This window comes from Enoplosus armatus, chromosome 22, assembly GCF_043641665.1.
Source record: "Enoplosus armatus isolate fEnoArm2 chromosome 22, fEnoArm2.hap1, whole genome shotgun sequence".
NCBI classification, from domain to species: Eukaryota; Metazoa; Chordata; class Actinopteri; order Centrarchiformes; family Enoplosidae; genus Enoplosus; species Enoplosus armatus.
In genome coordinates, this window is record NC_092201.1 from 13017515 (window position 1) to 13035439 (window position 17925).

Sequence of the window (17925 nt, forward strand, 5' to 3'; positions counted from 1 at the left end):
AAACAGGAAATGAGCAGCAGTCTCCTGAGTAAAAGTCAGATGTTTTGTTGACCCAAACCATCCATCCGGACTCCTTCCCTTCATGGACGCTCTATGATAATGTCACCTGATTTCCTCCCTTTCAACCACTTCAGCCTTAAAACATGTCGTTTTTGGGGCACTTGCTGAAATGACTGATTCTGTTGTTTTTCTTGGGAGGACAGTCTCAAAACAGCAGTTGACCAAACAATCTTAACTCAAGGTCCACTTACTCTCAACACTAACAGTTCCGTCAACTGTGGCTCTCAAGGTCAAGAATGAACTGTCGACTTCAGCCCTAAATGCTGACGTTGACAAATATAAAACATAATGTTGAACATAATCAATCAATATCAACATTGTGTCTGGTGATAGGGGCCACAGCAGTGGTGTTTTTGTATCTCTTCACCTTTACATGACAGTCTGACCTGCCCAGAGCACTTTTACTGCAGACATGCACTTTCTCTTGCTCCTTTGCAAGCGCTGCTGGTGCTTATATTACATTCCATAAGCAAGCTTGCAAGTGAACAAGTCCGATCAAGAGGCTTAGGACCGATCCGTGATGGACTACTTATGTTTGTCCCATTGCTGCTGCTCCGGCAATGTGTGCAGCTCCCTCAGGATAAGCAACCAGTGGAATAACTTCGACCCGTCGACTGAGTTAAGCTTACATCATTCACCTGACAGTTATAACTCTGGCGTCCACAGCAGCTTAGTTGAGCCAGCGTTAATTCATGAATGACACTGAGACACAACAATGGAAAGAAAGCCAGATGGAAAACTTGACTGGTGTCTGAAGAGATGCCTCGCTTCAATCGACAAGTCAAATGCGCAAAACCAAAATGCGTTCAAAACACGCAGGGGAAAAAATAGATCCCAAAATAGTTGCGATGTCTTACTGTTACCCTACAATCATATGTATTTGACATTGTTGTAGCAGATATCATATTCTAGGTTACATCCTAGGATGGCCTTTCAAAAATATCAGATATGATCAACAATTTAGAACTGAGCATGAAGGCCTGTGGTGAGAATGCTCCTTTTCCTCTCCGTCTGTCTCACTCGCAGCTCGTCTCAGTCTCAGGGTGAGCTCATATATCAATACTTCTGGCATCTTTTCTTCTCTCTCTCTCACTTTCCTCTTTCCTTGGAGAGGAGCAGAGAGGAGAGGCCAGCGTGGAGAGGCACAAGCCCCTGTGAAGTGGCTTTATCATGGGGAGACACGTGCAGGCAGAGGACCCCGTCTGAAGGCTGAGTGGCAGGCGGCAGAAGCCATTAAGATAGAGCTGCTATCTCTTGCTGCCAGGGCCCTGTTAATACAGATGGGGGCTCAGGCCGCTCTCGTCCACACACACTCGCACACACACCTTCTATCCTGTGGTACTCTAACTGACATGCGGTGACATAGATGCAGACGTGCGTGTTCATTTACACGTACGAGCAACTCTTTCTCTCCGTCTCTGTGTGTCTATCTGGAGTCTGTTCCACCTCCAAAACCCATCAATCCCTGCCTGGGCAGGAAAACTGCACAGATAAATGGGCAGGCAGACAGGTAGAGACCAAAAGACAGACAAACAAATTGCTCCCTCTGCCACTTTTACCACCAAAATATGATTGTTTCAGTAATGAGAGGTGAAGTGCACACCAGAGTCACTCTTTTGGGATGTCCAGGTATGAATTTAACTGAGACGCTAACCCTAAATGAGCTGTCGGTGATTTCAGATATTATTTCAGTTTCAATGTCTTTGGTTTCTTTGAGATGCACAAGTTCTCTCTTATACCCGTCATAAAAATGGCCCTTGTGGAATCTACGCTCGAGGGTTTTGAATGAACTGTGTCTTTGCACTAAGTGTGGAGCAGGAGCCAGGGGGTGATTAGGTTCGGTTAACATAAAGACTGGGGAAAACAGTTTGGAGTCTTGTCATCACTAATAGGCTGTCAGGCAACCACCTGAGACTCCAGGGAGTCACTGCGCCCAGCAAACAGCTTTTGAGGTGCTGATAGGTATGTTTTTGATCTTTGGACAGAGCTAGGCTAGCTGTATCAGCCGAAACAGCAAAGTGATGAGTTGTAAATCTTGACTTATTCAACTCTACCAAGTGCAATTGTGAATTTTATGAAGACCAGAGATTGTGGGAGTAGCACGGCTTTATTTCAACATCACAATGCAAGAGAGACATTAGTGATGGGTCATATTTGTTTTCTCATATCTCTCCTGAGTCCATCCCTTCATTAGTCTGACTCAGAGACAGTCTTGGTCAGGGTTTTTCTCTGCTGCCGCTCAAGGTTACTGGACACGGACTGCAGTGTGTGTGTGTGTGTGAATGTGTCAGAGACCTTTCCCTGTCGTGCCTCCACAGCTAGTGCGCTGCTCTAACCGCTGTGGCAAGCGTTGCACGGTAAACAAAGCTGTTTTCTTCCCCCGACAATGGCTGCGTGGAAAATTAATTAACGATCTGTGCTCTTTGTGCGAATCTTAACTCATTCCTAATTAGCTGGATTTTTTTCTCCTCTCCTTGAAAACATCAAGTCAGTTAATTACGGCTGAGGGAAAATAGACTGTTTCTGGTGTCATTTATTTATTAGTAATCTTTGGTGCTGTGAGAGAGCGAGCGGCTGGAGCGGACAATGCAAGGAGTGAATGAAAGGGAGTCTGTGTCACAGCAGGGTTAATGAAACACTAGCCTGGGAAGATAAATAAAAAGTCAATGATTTCCCCCAAAAAATGAGCGGTCCAGACATCTTGGGAACACACACAAATACACGCATGTTAACACACAAAAAAGTGTCCATACATGAACTCAGACACACACAGCAATTGTCATGCTACCTGACTGCAACACAGACATTGGAGACTTTGTCTTGAACTCTTCCTCTCTCTATAGCAAACTGAAGGCTTTGACGGACTGAAATCAATCTGCAGAGAGAAAAGAATGAGAATCAAATATCGGGGGGGGGGGTGGATCCACCAAGCACCCACCTGTGTAGACATATGAGGCATTTAGATACATGACGGTGCAGAAGGTGGTCAGTGTGTTTAGATGCAGTCTAATAATTCCATTATAACCAGATTAAAGCAGTACTCTCTTTATAAATGTAACTAGCAAGTATCCAACTGGTTTCTTTCACTCTCTTCTGTTCCTGCGCTTTAAAAGGTCAAATGGCACGACACAGTGCAAAGTAGCGTGCAAATCTGTACAGATTGTAAAGCCCCTTGAAGTAATTTTGTGATTTGTGACACTGGGCTATACAAATAGATTTGACTTGACTCAAATGGACTGCACTTATATCGCGCTTTCAACCTGAAAACAGGACAAAGTGCTTTACAATGCACAGACATTCACACACCAAAGAGTTGGCCTGCTCATTGGGAGCTTGTGTTCTTGCTCACACAAGTGAACAACAACAGAAACTTCAAGTGACTACAGACTTTGGTGTTAAGTCCATCGATTAGATTTACGGGGACGGGGCGCTAAAATAGCAGCCCATTGGAGATTCCCCTGGGGAGCCATAGACGGGGTTGTGACACTGGTGGTGGTAGGGTGGTGGAGGGGTGAAGCTGCAAAGCAGCACAGACTACAATGACATCAGAGAGAAACAAACGGGTAACATGGTTTAAATATTTCAAAATCACCTTCGGTTAAGATGATCATTGGATGACCAGAAGGCCCATGAAAGCTCCAGAACAGCTACACTGCAACCCGTGTCAAAGCTTTAATTGAACTATTACATCAATGTAGATATTCATAGTAATCAAGTTATTTTGTGCATGTAAACATACTGAGTGCGGGTGAGGTGGGGGAAGGAGGTTTCTGATCTCTCTGCCCACCAGGACAATAGGTGAATCATTTCCCGTGCGCCACAGACAGAAGTCACTGGACAAAGTTGATTCCCAGTCTCACAATATCCCATAGGGAAGAGCAAAACCTCTTTAAATATGAAAATACAGCAGATTATCACTTTGAGACTCCCTGAGCTTTGTTTTTATCCCCAGGAGCTGATGTTCTCTCTCCTCCTCCTCCATCACACGCTCTCCCTCAGTTGCTATCTCTCTCCCTCTTTTTCATTCTTCCCCTTCTTTCCATCCCCTAACCCCCCCCCCCCCCCCCCCCCCCAGTCCCACTCCACCTCAAAGCTGTCAGGATGTTGCCTCCTTCGGTCTGAGGCTGAATGGGGGGATTTGGCACCGTTCCCCTCTCCTCGCTCGCTGCAGCCGTTTTTCTCTCTCTTTTTTTTTTTTTTTTTTAAAGAGCACACATGTTTATGCACCAAATCTCTGCACTTTGTGTTTCTCCACGTCAAGGCGCAAGCTCAACCCTGGATTGATGCGCACTGGCAGCCCCCTGTGTACTTGCTCTGAGGGAGAAGGGGAACGACAGAGAGAAGAGAAGAAAAGATGGGGGGGGGGGGGAGAGGGAGAGGGAGGAAATGATTTTCTGATTTTCTGCACAGGCTTTGTGGTCCTGGAAGGCTGTTTATATGTGTGTGTTTTTTAAGTCCATTGGTAAGAACAAGAGGAGAAGAGATTGTGCTATCCACTGCCTGAGGGCCATGCTGAGCCTATATATTTAAGCTCCCTCTGTTCCTTGCTTAACAATAACGCCTACTAGTTTTAATTTAATTCTGTCTTCATTTTTTTTTTTTACTAAATAATCCACTTCCATTTTCTATGTCACAGCTGGAGAAATAAATCTAATCTTATCGCATAGCAGGCGGGGTGTGAGGTTTGACACTTAAGAGTTTTTCTTTCCTATTTTTCTTTCCTTTTTCACCCTCAAGGCCATGTGTGATAAAGAACAATAGCGATGGAAGTGTGTGTAGTTTACAGGAGGGCAGGTACGCCTGTTTTCTGTTTGCCATAGCATTTTTGTACGTTACAAGACATAAAAAGCCAAACAAGATGCCAGATTAAAACACTGACATAGTGAACCAAGAGTAAGAAAGATGAGTAAAACTAATTAAAGATTCAGAGAGAAAAGAAAGGAAAAGAAAAGGGAGGAAAAAAGAACAGTGTTGCTTGAGGTTTAAGGCTACCAGCCAGCTGGCCCGTGGCCACTCCAGATGTGGCGAGCTTCCTAAACGTCTTACAAACCAGCAGCCTCCGTTAAGCAGCATGCAGCCTACACCCACACACCGTCATTACCACACCACAACTCACCACCTTTTTATAGAAGCCATTTTTATCAGATTTCATTATTGGTTCAATGTGTAGTCAGAGCGCAGATGCCTGCGTTTGTGTGTTCCTACTTTGACCTAAGACCATGAAACATCACCACAGACACGCGGCACATTAAGTAACTGCTTTCTAAAATGTTTTTTTTATGTATGTTGTTTATTCTTTGTAAATTGACTTTATAATTAGTTGTAATTAAAACTTGATGCTATGCAGAACAGAGGAGTCTTTTCATTGGTATGTGTCTCGGGTCACTTTCACACCTGTTGTTTGCCTCACTTTCGGACCAAAATGATCATTTTAGTTCTGGTCTGGTTCGTGTCACACTAGCTAGGTTTTTATCCAAATGTTATTGCACCTTATGTGTATTTATGTTCTCTGGTGTCACAAGGAGCTGAGCAAGAACTAACAGATAATGAGTATTATTAGTCAAATCTGCAACTCAACCTTGTTTATGAATAATGGAAACCTCCTTGGCACGAAAGCATCCTCAAAATGTTTGTGTGTGTGTCTCGACTGCAACGATACACGCATTAACAACGTAATACGTGATTACTTTAACTAACTTCAATCCTTGTGTTCACGTACTGGGTAAACACAAGTGTAGAGAGACTTCCATCCATGATCCATCTTTGCCCACAGGAATATTATCAGGGCTCTGTAGCTTTGACCCTTCACCCTTAGTATTGGTTTCTTATAACGCTGGCGCTTGTGGTGTTGTTGACACTTATCCAGCTGCCTTGACTCCCTTTGGACTGCTGCTTCAAGCTTGAATTCTATTCAAATACTTACACTGTGCTCAAAATGCTCCTACATTTGTTATAAAGGAGAGTCGTCTCACAAGCTGTACATTAGATAGCACTGCCTGTGCTTTCACTGCAGTCGCCTGCACGCAGGGCCGCCTTATGTTGTCGGCCACTCTCGTGTCAATTCTTCATTTTTATCTCAACATACAGTACAGTGGGCGAGAGGGTTTTGTTTTTGGGTCTGTTGTTGCAACCCCCGTTACCATCACCACCCCCCCAAATTCCCCCTTTTCTCACTGTGGGAACACACTGGCACACAGATGGTTAAGCCCACCCTTGCGATGAGTGGGAAGGGTGGGGGTGGGGTGGGGGTTGCTGCAGATGGCACAGAGGGCATCGCCAATCAGCCTACACGCGCACACACACATCGACACAGCAGAGAAATAAAGGAGAGAGGGAGTGAGGTAAACTGATAGCAGGAGATGGATGTATACATGGAAGGTATAGGTGGGTGTGTGAGTCCTGTACCCCCCGGGCGCGCTCTGTGCTGTGTACGTGCGATGGCTGGCGTTGATCTAGTGTGGCACACAAAGCCCTGGCATCTCGCTGGCACCTCTGCCCACGCCATGCCACACTGAGAGGCACGGCGAGGCCTGCCAGAGGGGCCTGGCAACACAGTGTGTGTGTGTGTGTGTTTCCCTGACTTCGGCTACATCTTAGAACATGTCTTTGAGGTGTGTGCACGTACATAAATGCTGTGCATTTCTATGAGTTATGTCGTGTTTATGTGCGTGTATTGGTCAGTAGCCTTTCTCTAAATACAACATGTATAAAGCAGGCTGCTTTTGAAGGTGAGTGTCTAAGTATGCATATACTGTGACCCAACCCAACGCCACACACTCCAACACACACCAGCACACACATACCGGTACCCCCTCTCATTAGGAAGACCCTACCCTGTGTCTCTAATGGCTAAGCCTTTGATATGCAATGACGACTAATTCCCTCCTGTGTTCCACTCTCTGCAGACAGCGCAGTCATTATTCCACGGACACGGACACACACACACACACACACACACACATTCACACACAGCTGTGTTTGAGCAGGAATCTAATCATTTAACCCGTCCAGAGGTTCTGATTCTCATCTGTCTTCACCTTACGTTATGAATTGTCTACCGGGGGACTCGCTCCCCTCACTTGTAATGTAAATAGAACAATATTTACATAAAAACATTTGAATTTATCATTAAAAATGGCTCTTCTTGATGTGGAATGCTCTTTAAGGCAATAAGGTGAAGCCTAATTTGCTCGTTGCACTGTTTGTCTTGTATGCATAAGTTATTCTGCCATCAATCTCACAGCATAATGAGGCAAAAAGATCCAAACATTCAAATGCACCTAGTTTTTTAAAAGTGAGGACAAACAGTACGCATTCACCACTGCAATGCAAGAGTTGAAGTTGATTATCTTTGGGTTTTGGACTGTTGGTTAGACAAGACAAGCAAATTGAAGACATCGCCGTGGGCTCTGACAAATCGTGACAGTTTTTTAAACATTTAAAATTGAAGGAGCAGAGGTCGTGATATTCTGACTTTCAGTCCATAAACTCTGTCCAAAATGCAATCCAATCCTCTCAAACTAGTAAACACCCACGTCGTTCAAACTCCACGCCTCCTGTTAGAAGTTTGTTGTCTCCAAGCCCAAAGTGAGATTACTCAAGTGATGTCAGATACGTAATTCTCTCAGATTTGACAAAGCTCCTTCCAGAGCAAATGTAAGACTTTAAACAACTGTGCACGCTGGCTGAGTAGCACTCCCCATGACAAGTAAACTGATTTTGACATGTACAATTGGTGGAGTGCCAGTTTTCACATTTACTAAATTCCTGTTCTCAACACAAGACATGCAGTATTTGATTATCGGTGAAAGTCTGTCATGAGACCCTGTTCAGTGCAGCAGCTGCAACAAAACTCCTTCCTCTGATTATTCCCTCTCCTACATTTCCTTATCAGTTGCCCCCCCCCCCCCCCCCCCCCCCTTTACCTCTGTTACTGTGTCACCTCTGTCATTACCTATTGATTTATTTCCTTTTCTCTCTCCCTCTCTTTCTAATCCAACCCCACTGCCTTCCCTCTATCCCTACATCCACTGTCCCCACTTCGCCTTAAACTGATTGGTTACCGTGATCTCCTTGCCTTCTCCTTCTTTTTCTCTTTGTTTCATCCTTCCTTAATCCCACCCTTTACTCAACTCAAACTTGTCTCCCCCCCCCCCCCCCCTCTTCTACACAACCCCAGTGCTGTTATCACTCTATTACTGTGTCCTCAGTTCATTCTGTAGCTATTAACCTGGTGAACAGACTAACCCCTGCTGACCCCAGCCAGCTAATACAGCTTACACACACTCAAACTCAGCTGGCTGTATTGGCACACCTCTCTGCTCACTTCTGCCTCGTCCTAAGCCCCCTTTTATAAATCCTTCCTAATCAGCCTCTGTCTGCGGAAGCCTGTGACAGTGGGGAAGAAGTCGTGGAAGTGCTGGTAGACTTATGTTGAGACAACAATTCGGCATCAGGATGAAGAGTTCACAAAGTAGTAAGGGGATCAAAGGTAGACAAACAAATGAACGATAAAGCCTCTGAATTTGAACATTAGCATACTTATAGCAGAACTTCTGAATTAAAGGCAGGCAACAAACTACCAGATCAACAGATCGTGATACCAGTGTAGGGTTGGTGTATCTGTTGAATAGTGACACTGAGTCAGAGAAGGGGTTGCTATTAACAGAGGACGTGGACAGGCTTTGTTTGATAGTGACAACAGGCCTGGAAATGTGCCCATTAAAGTCTGACTAGCGACGGTTGCCACAGTTACCACTAATCATCACTTCGTCAGCAGGTGAGGGTGAGAAGCCAAGGCTCCGGTCATCTGTGATGGACTGGGCAGGATGAGAGTGGGCAAACTGATTCTCCGTGAAGGAAGGTGGCGACAGGATTTAACATATGCGGGGGCGGAGCCAAAGGAGGGACTGGGATGCAGTCAGTGGTGGAATCTGATTGGCCACCCTCAGTGCCACTCTGGATTTCCTCGAGAGTCGCCGATTGCTCAGCTTGTGTCCAGCAGCCGACGTCACCTCAAAAGGACGAGTGTTTCATGTCGCCTGGTTGCCCTTTTTGACAGAAAATACTGCAGAAGGTTATTTTCCAGTTTAGACATCCCAACAATGAACCACCTGGAGGCAACTAGCAACTGTACATGAATCTGGTAAGCAGTTACATTTTACATTTTAAAGCTTCAACAGGCAAGATCTTTATCCAAAAAATGTGTCAATCAACCTCTGGGAAGATTAGTATAGTCCATCAGTCAAAGTCAAATACATTTTATATACATACTTTCAGATGTTGGATTGGGGTGAGTGTCCGACCATTTCTGTAACTTTTCTACACTTCACGCCGTGATTGGCCACCGTGATTGGCTAATCACTAATAACTTTTCTGACAGCAGGCTTTTCTAAGGTATAAACACTTTTGATCACGGTTGGGCAACACGTCATACAAACTACTTCTGTTTAAGCATAAAACTTACAGCCACCAACATGCAATGCTGTCACTTCACCTTATTGTCCCAAAATATTATCCCTTATTGTCTCTTGACTCCCCATAAAATGTCTTGGCCATCAATTATCTTGACCTTGACTCTGTCAGTCATTGGTGTATGCTTTTTTTATATTAGTCAGTATATTTAAAGGTTTAACTCTTGATTTCAATGTCATAAATATCCTGGTTATAAATGGTCAAATAGCCAAAACTAAATGCATTTAAATGATATTAAAACTTTAACCTATAACTTCAAGTACATCGTTTTGGACACAGTTGGACACTGCCTTTTCCCATCAAACCTCTTCAAAAATCCCTGCCCCAATAAATATTACTACAGTTTAAAATGAGCTGTTCTCTCAGTCCCCACTTGTCTTCGAGGGTCTCTTTGAGGATAATAAGGAAACAGAGAGTTTGTAATTCAGGGTTAGACTGAAAGGCTACATGCTGCGCCATATGTGGATGAGAGTGAAGAGACTCTTTTACACATTTCAGTTTGTAACAAATTACTCTAAACAACAACCAGAAAGTCTTACCAAAAAAAACAACAACAAACAAAATCCTGCACACTGCTGATCATCTGTACTCACTTTATGATTCCTTATGTTTCATGCTATAATGTGGGCAAAAGGTGCTGTTATTTAAAAGGTGAGCAACGGCATTTGTTAGGACAGTGAGAAGGAGGGGTTATATTAATAAACATGTGATGTGTAAGTGATCAATATATATCATATCATGACATACGTATAAAAATGGTTAAGTGCCATTTACATTTTTTTTTTCAGATCTGACTTCTGAAGCAGAGAAAGAAAAAGAAAGCAGTCCGACCCACTGCTGCTACAATATCCAATTCAGACAGACAAGCTGGAGAGTAAATACCTCTCAGTAAGCACTGACACAATGGCTGTGTAATACTATTGTCTATGACACAGGGGTGATTGGCACTCAAGCAGCATGTGCATGTGTTCACGCGCATGTATGTACACGCGTGTATTCACAGTGCCGGGATGCAGTTAAGTGAGTGAATGCATTAAAAGGGTTGTTGGGGAGCCCAGCTCGCTCACTGCCCGCGATAATGAGGATGTTTTCTGTCTTCAGTTCAATCAGCACTCCCAGCTCTCTGAGATGGGAGAGCCTAGCAGATGCACGGCACGTAGCAGATGTGTGCTATTGGAGTGACATCTGAAAGTAAAACTCTAGAGCCTTTTTACGACATTGTGTGCTGCTGTTTAGATGCCTGCGATTTCCTGGCGCCAAGCGACGGTGACAACTGCAACTCGGGGAACAAGAAAAGGCGGAAAATAAAGAGGGGAGAGAAAAAGGAAAAAGGCGAGGAGAAAAAGGGAGGAAATCTTTGGCAAGGGACTCATCTTTGAAGTGATTTGGAGAGAGATGACATGCAAAATTAGAGAGTAGCGTTTCGCCCTCTCCACTTTGACTACACATTAAACGCAACAGGGAGAAATTTTTCCCCACAAAGATAAATGGCGCATGGGGCACGCCGCGGTCCCTAAACAACACAGATTACCTTGTCTGCGCGCTTTCAGAATCTGTTAGGATTTCAAGCTGTTTGATTAAAGTTTTGTTGCTGTTTTTTTTTTTCAAATGCAGGTACACATAACTTTCCAAATATTCAGTTCCAACTTTTCAAAAGCCCAACAAGAAAAAGAAAAGTCCCTTTTTCTCTTCAGTCATCTCTCAGCCAATCAAAAACAGGTCCTTGGCCAAAAAACACTTAACAGACAAAACATATACAAAGCACTTGCTGTGTACAAACGGCAAGATATCTGAAAGAATACATGGCTAGGATTTATACAGCTATTTCTTTCATTGTATGCTATCTAACAGTGGAAATGTTTAATTGTACCAGCAGTGCCTCTTTGGCTCATAATCACAGAATGTGTGACTGCTATGTAGCGCCATGTTAAGATCCTATATGTCTGCCTATTCATCTTCATACTAAATGGCACCATATCACAGCCATATGGTAATCTTATTCTTTACTAAAAAACAACTGCTATTTACTATGTATTATGGTATGGATTTAACAGGGGTCAAATCACCAAGACAACTTCAGCAGTAATTACTTGCAAGCAAGATGCTTAAGTAGGCTGTTTCTCATAATACCACGCAACACTTTTGCTCTGTTTGGACTTGCAGGCTATTAAAAACAGTGCAGATTGCATGAAAACAGAATATGCGAATAACGAGAACAACATTAATAAAGTGAGAGCACATGGAGGTATTGAATAAGCATCTGGAGTCCTAAGCAGAAGCGGGTTTACAATAAAGACAGTATGTGTGAGTCACATGGAGGAATCCTGCTCTGCTTTGAAGAATCATAGAGGTGGCACAACTTATTTGTTTATGCAGCAAGATGAAAACACTCGGGAGTTTACAGGATTGACTAAAAGCTCTACTAAGCATCATTTCATCCCTGAACCTAAAACAGTTATTCACTATGAAGACATAAATCTAAGGCCAGAATACTTTCTAATTTAGACTGTGTGTAGGTGAATGTTCAGCAGATTAGTGGGAAGACTTGAACATAAGAGCATTCTTCATTCACACAAGCACACACACATATTTATTTGTGCGTTTGTGACCGATGCATTGTGCGAACATATATGGTGTGAGGCTGATCTAGAGGGAGTTTTATTGTTGTGCCCACGGGAGCAGATGTCGCTGGCACTTACTCAATACTTTCTCTCATTCTCTCTCTGTTTGCTCCCTCTCTCTCTCTCTCCATGTCTGTTTTTCTATCTGTCTCTCCCTTTTTTTTTTTTTTTGCTCTCGACCAGATGGAGAGATGCTCTGCTCCAAACCTTTCTCACTCAGGATCACAATGCTCTGAGTCATGTGATCCAGCCTGCTATCTCCTCCCTCTCTATGTCTCTTTCTCTTTGTCTCCTTCTATCCCTGCGCGCTCGCTCTCCCTCTTTCCCAGTGTCCTTTTCCCCCTGACTAAGACAGACAAAGGCCTTTCATTTGTCCTAGCCTGCTTGTGCTCTGTGTGTTTGTACTGTACCAAACTAGGCTCCCTCTCTCATTGTATTCCCTCCTTCTCTTTGCAAAGAAGGTGTCTAGGGGCCCCGGGGCCCCTGCTCTGAGACAAGGGGCCTGTCTCAGCCCGGTGAGGGAGGTGGCGGGGGTGGTGTGGTGCGTGAGGGAACGAGAGGGAAGAAGAAAGAGCAAAAGCGACAGAGTATATTATTTCATTAAGTGCTTTGGAGCTCGGCAGGGACCGGGGAGCAAAACCTCGCAGCTCTGTGTGTGACAAGGGCACGACCTCCCGCAACCTGGGAACTCTATCCACACATCGCGCCGCTTTCATCTGATACTGGGGGTGTGTGAGAGCTCTCAGTCACTGGCGCTGGCTGGCTCGCTGAGGGCGCTAAGCTTTTTAGTCAGGGCCCGCTGAACGGAGGAAAAGGTGGCGAGAATGACGGAGGGGAGGGACGCGGGAGGAGGGAGGGAGGGAAGGTAAAGTGACTGGGGTGGAGGGGGCGCAGGGTAGGTGAGGAGAGGAGGGGGGGGTTTGCCCGAGCCCCGGTAAGACAGAATTGGGCATTGTCACCAAGCAGAGCAGAGCAGAGCTAGCCCATTCTGTTGATCTGAGCAGGATCCCGGAGAAAACAAAACTGCATTGTTCCCCGCAGATGGAAGCCAGTGTCTCCTGGGTAACAGCATTAATCTCCCCTTTTCTCCTGCTTCCTCTCTTGTCGGGGCCATAATCGGTGGGCTCCTTTCAGCAGCCGAGCCAGCCTCAAAGCCCAGGCTCCTAACTAGCCTCCTAATTAGCTGCAATTACAATGAAGACAACATGATGAGATAATAGAAATTTGCAAAATAATGACATACCACGGGAAAATATTCCTCCTCCCCAAGCACCATTTTTCCCTCCGGGAGAGGCACAATGGACAGCCGGGGCCCTTTTCTGAGAACGGGGAGCTCAGAAAAAATGGTGGCGCATTATGTAGCATTGAACCCTATTGTCTGCCTTCTGGTTGCTTCAATCAACAGGCCATTGTCTGGCTGCTTAAATCAAAATGACTCAAATACGGGCTCCGTAATGATGCCCTCTCAGCAGCGCATACTGAACAGAGAGACAGACTGAGGGAGACAGAGGAGAGGAGAATAGAAAACAAGAGGAAAGAGGAGAGGAGCTAATCATGTGAAATGTAACAAGAGGTAAAATAATCACCAGCAAGTTATGGAAGGGTCCTATCATAAAATATCCTAACAGAAGCCGTGAAAATCTGAAGGACATAACGGGGAGTGTCTGGATACCAGGGATGAATTGTTGCTGCTGCACAGTTGTTTTCATTTGGTCTCGTTAGGTCACATTAAATAGTGTTGGAGTCCAAGAAACGACTTTATGAAATCAAACATGGCAGAGAGCGAGGCAGTCAGAGGAAGGGACACAGACAGAGGGAAGGAGAGGGAGGGAGGGAGGGAGGGAGGAGACGGAGGTAGACAGCAGGTGGTAGTCATGCACAGAGCAACATTTTTAGCTACTCTGCAACAAGGGAGTAAGAGCTACCTTCGCCGAGCAAGTGTGTGTGTTCTCTAAAACATTAGTGGAACAGGGATACACAGGCTTTTAACCAGTCAGAAGTACCGTACCTGTCTGCCTCTCTACACGTCAATATTCCTCTGTGTCTCCAGTGAATCTCAAGCATCCTTTTGGGCTTCTACTGCTACCCATTAGTATTAAAAGCTTAGAGAAATGTACGTATACACACTTTGATTCTGCCTCTTTCTCTTACACATACATGCATATGTTAAGTCGTGCATGCCATCAGCTGATTGGTCCACCTGATAGACCATCAGCTGATCAGCTCAGGTGACTCTTTGAACCGTCAATCACATTCAAACAAGCCAATGAAGTGGGCTTTTTACTCTTGAGGCTCACTCTTTCCCTCTGCTTATGTTTTGGTTCATATAAATCTAACATGTTACTCCAGCAAACGATAAATATGCGACTTTACTTGGCCCTCTTTTTCTCTCGCCTGTGTTCATAGCCCTCAACTTCTAGTAGCTCTGTGGCTCTGAAGCACTCTGTCTGTCTAACACACAGCCAGACTGACATGTTGGCAGACAGATCATGCAGACAGACAGAGAGACAAACAGACATACGGACAGAAAAACGGAGGTTGATATTCAGGAGGAGGGACCAAGACAGTTTCTGAGAGTGTGTGAATTTGTGAGTGTGTGTGTGTGTTTGGGTGTCTGTGTGTGTGTATAATGGCGTTAGTAGCTTGTGTTGTGTAGCTGTACAACTGAGGCTAACACACACACATACACACTCAGTGTAACTGTAGCGGATGCAAACATCCACCCATACATTCATTTTCTGCCGCTTATCCGGGGCCGGGTCACAGTGGCAGCAGGCTGAGCAAGGTAGTCCAGACATCCCTCTCCCCAGCAACATTTTCGAGCTCCTCCTGTGGGGTCCTGAGGCGTTCCCAAGCCAGATGAGCTATAATGTCATCTGTACCTCTCCAGCGTGTTCCAGGTCTATCCCGAGGGGTGCCAGTCTGAGTTCCTTACCCTATCTCCCATACCAAAGGAGACTAATTTGCCATTTGTATTGACTGGTAAATAGAAAGCTTTACCTCCCGGCCCCTTCACCACCATGGTCCAGTACGACGCCTGCATTATTGCTGACCCGCATCGATCCGCCTGATAATCTCACACTCCATTTTACCCTCACAAATGTGATGTGATTGTGTGTAAATTAAGTTCATGTGTGTAGTGTGTGTATGTAGTGGCTGGAGCAGCTTGATGTAATTAGATTCATTAACGCTGGTCTATGCTAGTTTTAATCACTGTCGTCTCATTGCAACTAACACTTACCTTTGCCCTCTCATATACAGTACAAACCCACATGAACAAACACACACATACACTCACATACTGTAGAACAAACTTATGTAAATGAACGACTGAAAAACAAATTCATCATTAAAATTCATCCCGAAGTCACAAACTTCAGGAGCATTTCTAAAGTTTACTGATGTTCTGTCAATGCCCTGCATAGATCACTCATCCTCCAACATGAGAGTTGTTACAATGAACTTTTTCAGCTTTTCAACCAAGAAATATGAAGATGGTTTACTGGTCAAAGGAGGCTGTAGCTGTCCTAAAATGTTCCAGGTTGCGCCAGGTGCTTGGACCCAATCTGCTTGCAGGTCTAGTTTTTTGTTGAGTTATATTTTAGTTGCGAGGTAATGCACTTAAACGTGTGGATTGATTTGAAAGGTCTGCCCAGGTGGTGCGTAATGATGCTTTAATAGCATATAAAGCGTTGCAGTTTTCATTCATGGTGTCACATCTGATCTGTAATGTATTTATGGTGCTGAAACTTATCCTATATGCGAGGATGCTATGGCTCAAACGTTGTAATTAGAAACCTGATCAGCCGTGGCTGACTAGAGTAGCATTTCAATATAAATGTTTTTTCGCAACTCTAATTCACTAATGACAGCATTTGAAAAAAGCAGAGCTCATTTTGTTTTGTGTGTGCATGAACAGGCCAATGTGTGAGACACCTGCATCACATTTCACAATTCACAACAACACGACGCTTCTGCTCGGAGCTGAAGTGATGAGACTATTTGAAGTTAGTAACGCAGTTAAAAATCCCATTGAAAGACATAGGTATTAATCTGGAGGGTGAAGGAGGCGGGGGGGGGGGGGGGGGTTGGGGTCACAGGCAGAGGTAATGTAACCTTTAAAACCAGCAACTCCAACACCACTTCCTCCTCCCAAACACAGAGGAGTCCCGCGGAGTAATTAGCGCGTGTCAGATAAGTTGACAAGCTTGTTAACACGCCGCATCATCCGATACCGTTGCCTTTGTTTGTGTAGGCTTCTGAGAGGAAGTTAGCAGTCTAATTAGCATAATTACGACTGCTGATTTATATGGGTGTAATTAGCGAGCAGATTTCTACGTGTTGTGGTCTGATGGAGACTCTCTGCTGGAGAGGAGATTCCCTTACGCTGTTAGGTCTCACACGCACAGTACGTCAAAAAGGCCTGTACACACACACACACACACACACACACACGCACACACACACACACACACTTTCTAATTCACACATATTTTGACACATATTTTTGAGAGGTAAAAAAAAAAATGAGTACATGAATATAATGAACATGTGTAGCCCAGAAACCTATAGTACACACAAAGTCACCTCCTTCTGAATGTTTTCATGACGATTTACGGCAGAAGAAGATGGGGTTGTATCATATAGGATCACATCTGAGTAACTCTGTTATTGTAGATTCAATGCGCACAACCCTTTCACCTCTGTCAGAAGCCATCGAAGGTGAATGGGTTCAGTCTCGACACTTGAGAGCAAGGTTGTGTAACTCTTAAAAAACAAATAGTGGATTATTAACAGCGGCTGTGTTTTTGAAAGGAGGAAACAGTAGGCCTTACTTTGAAGTAGGCCTGTGTCTTAGGCTTACTGGAGTGTGTGCTTTATGTGTGTGTGTCTGAGTCCAAAGGGAGAGCTGCAAATCCCAGTTAGTAAAATTAAAGACCTTCAAACCTTCTTCAAAATGAACACACACAAAAACACTCCCACCTTCTAAAACAAAACGAGTGCTTACAGCCGATCGAGTGTGTTTGAGTGAGAGAGTGAGCGGAAAAGGGGCCACACAGAGGCATGACCCGTCTGACAAGTTGCCCTTAATTACAGCAGACGTTCACAGTGGGACAGTGAATTAGTGCAGTTACCTCTCATGACTACTGTACAACCCCGGGGTCAGTAGATTACCACACACACACACACATGCTGCACAGACACATGCAAACGCACACACACACACACACACACACACACACACACACACACACACACAATGCAGGGTGCCGTCAAGCGATCTTAGCAGCTTCCTGGGTGACATGGTGGTGAAATTAGGGTCAAAGTTAATCTCAAACCAGCTAGCACAGTGGTGTACCGAGCAGCATCATTTTGGAGACTGGGGATGCCCTGATGGCTCAGCAAGTTAAAACACATTTAGTGTCAGAGGCTGGCTGAGTCTTTTCACGCTGGCTCATTTACTAAATGTGCTTGAAGCAGAGAGCCTCCTGGTCAGTTATCAAGGGTTCCCTCTTTGACAGAGAGGTGATTTCTCTATTACAAAAAAAGTAGTTATACGTAAGAAATGTTCAACCTTTTAGCTTATGACCCCTTAATTTAAAGTACTTGCTACCCTTTACTACAGGTTGATTATGTCTATGAGTTGTAAGCAATGATGCCAGATTGGGCTGATATAAAGTCGCCTAATCGTCATAACATTTTTTTTCATTTTCATTGAGGAAAGGGTGTGTGTGTGTGTGTGTGTGTGTGGATCCAAGCAAAAACAAAA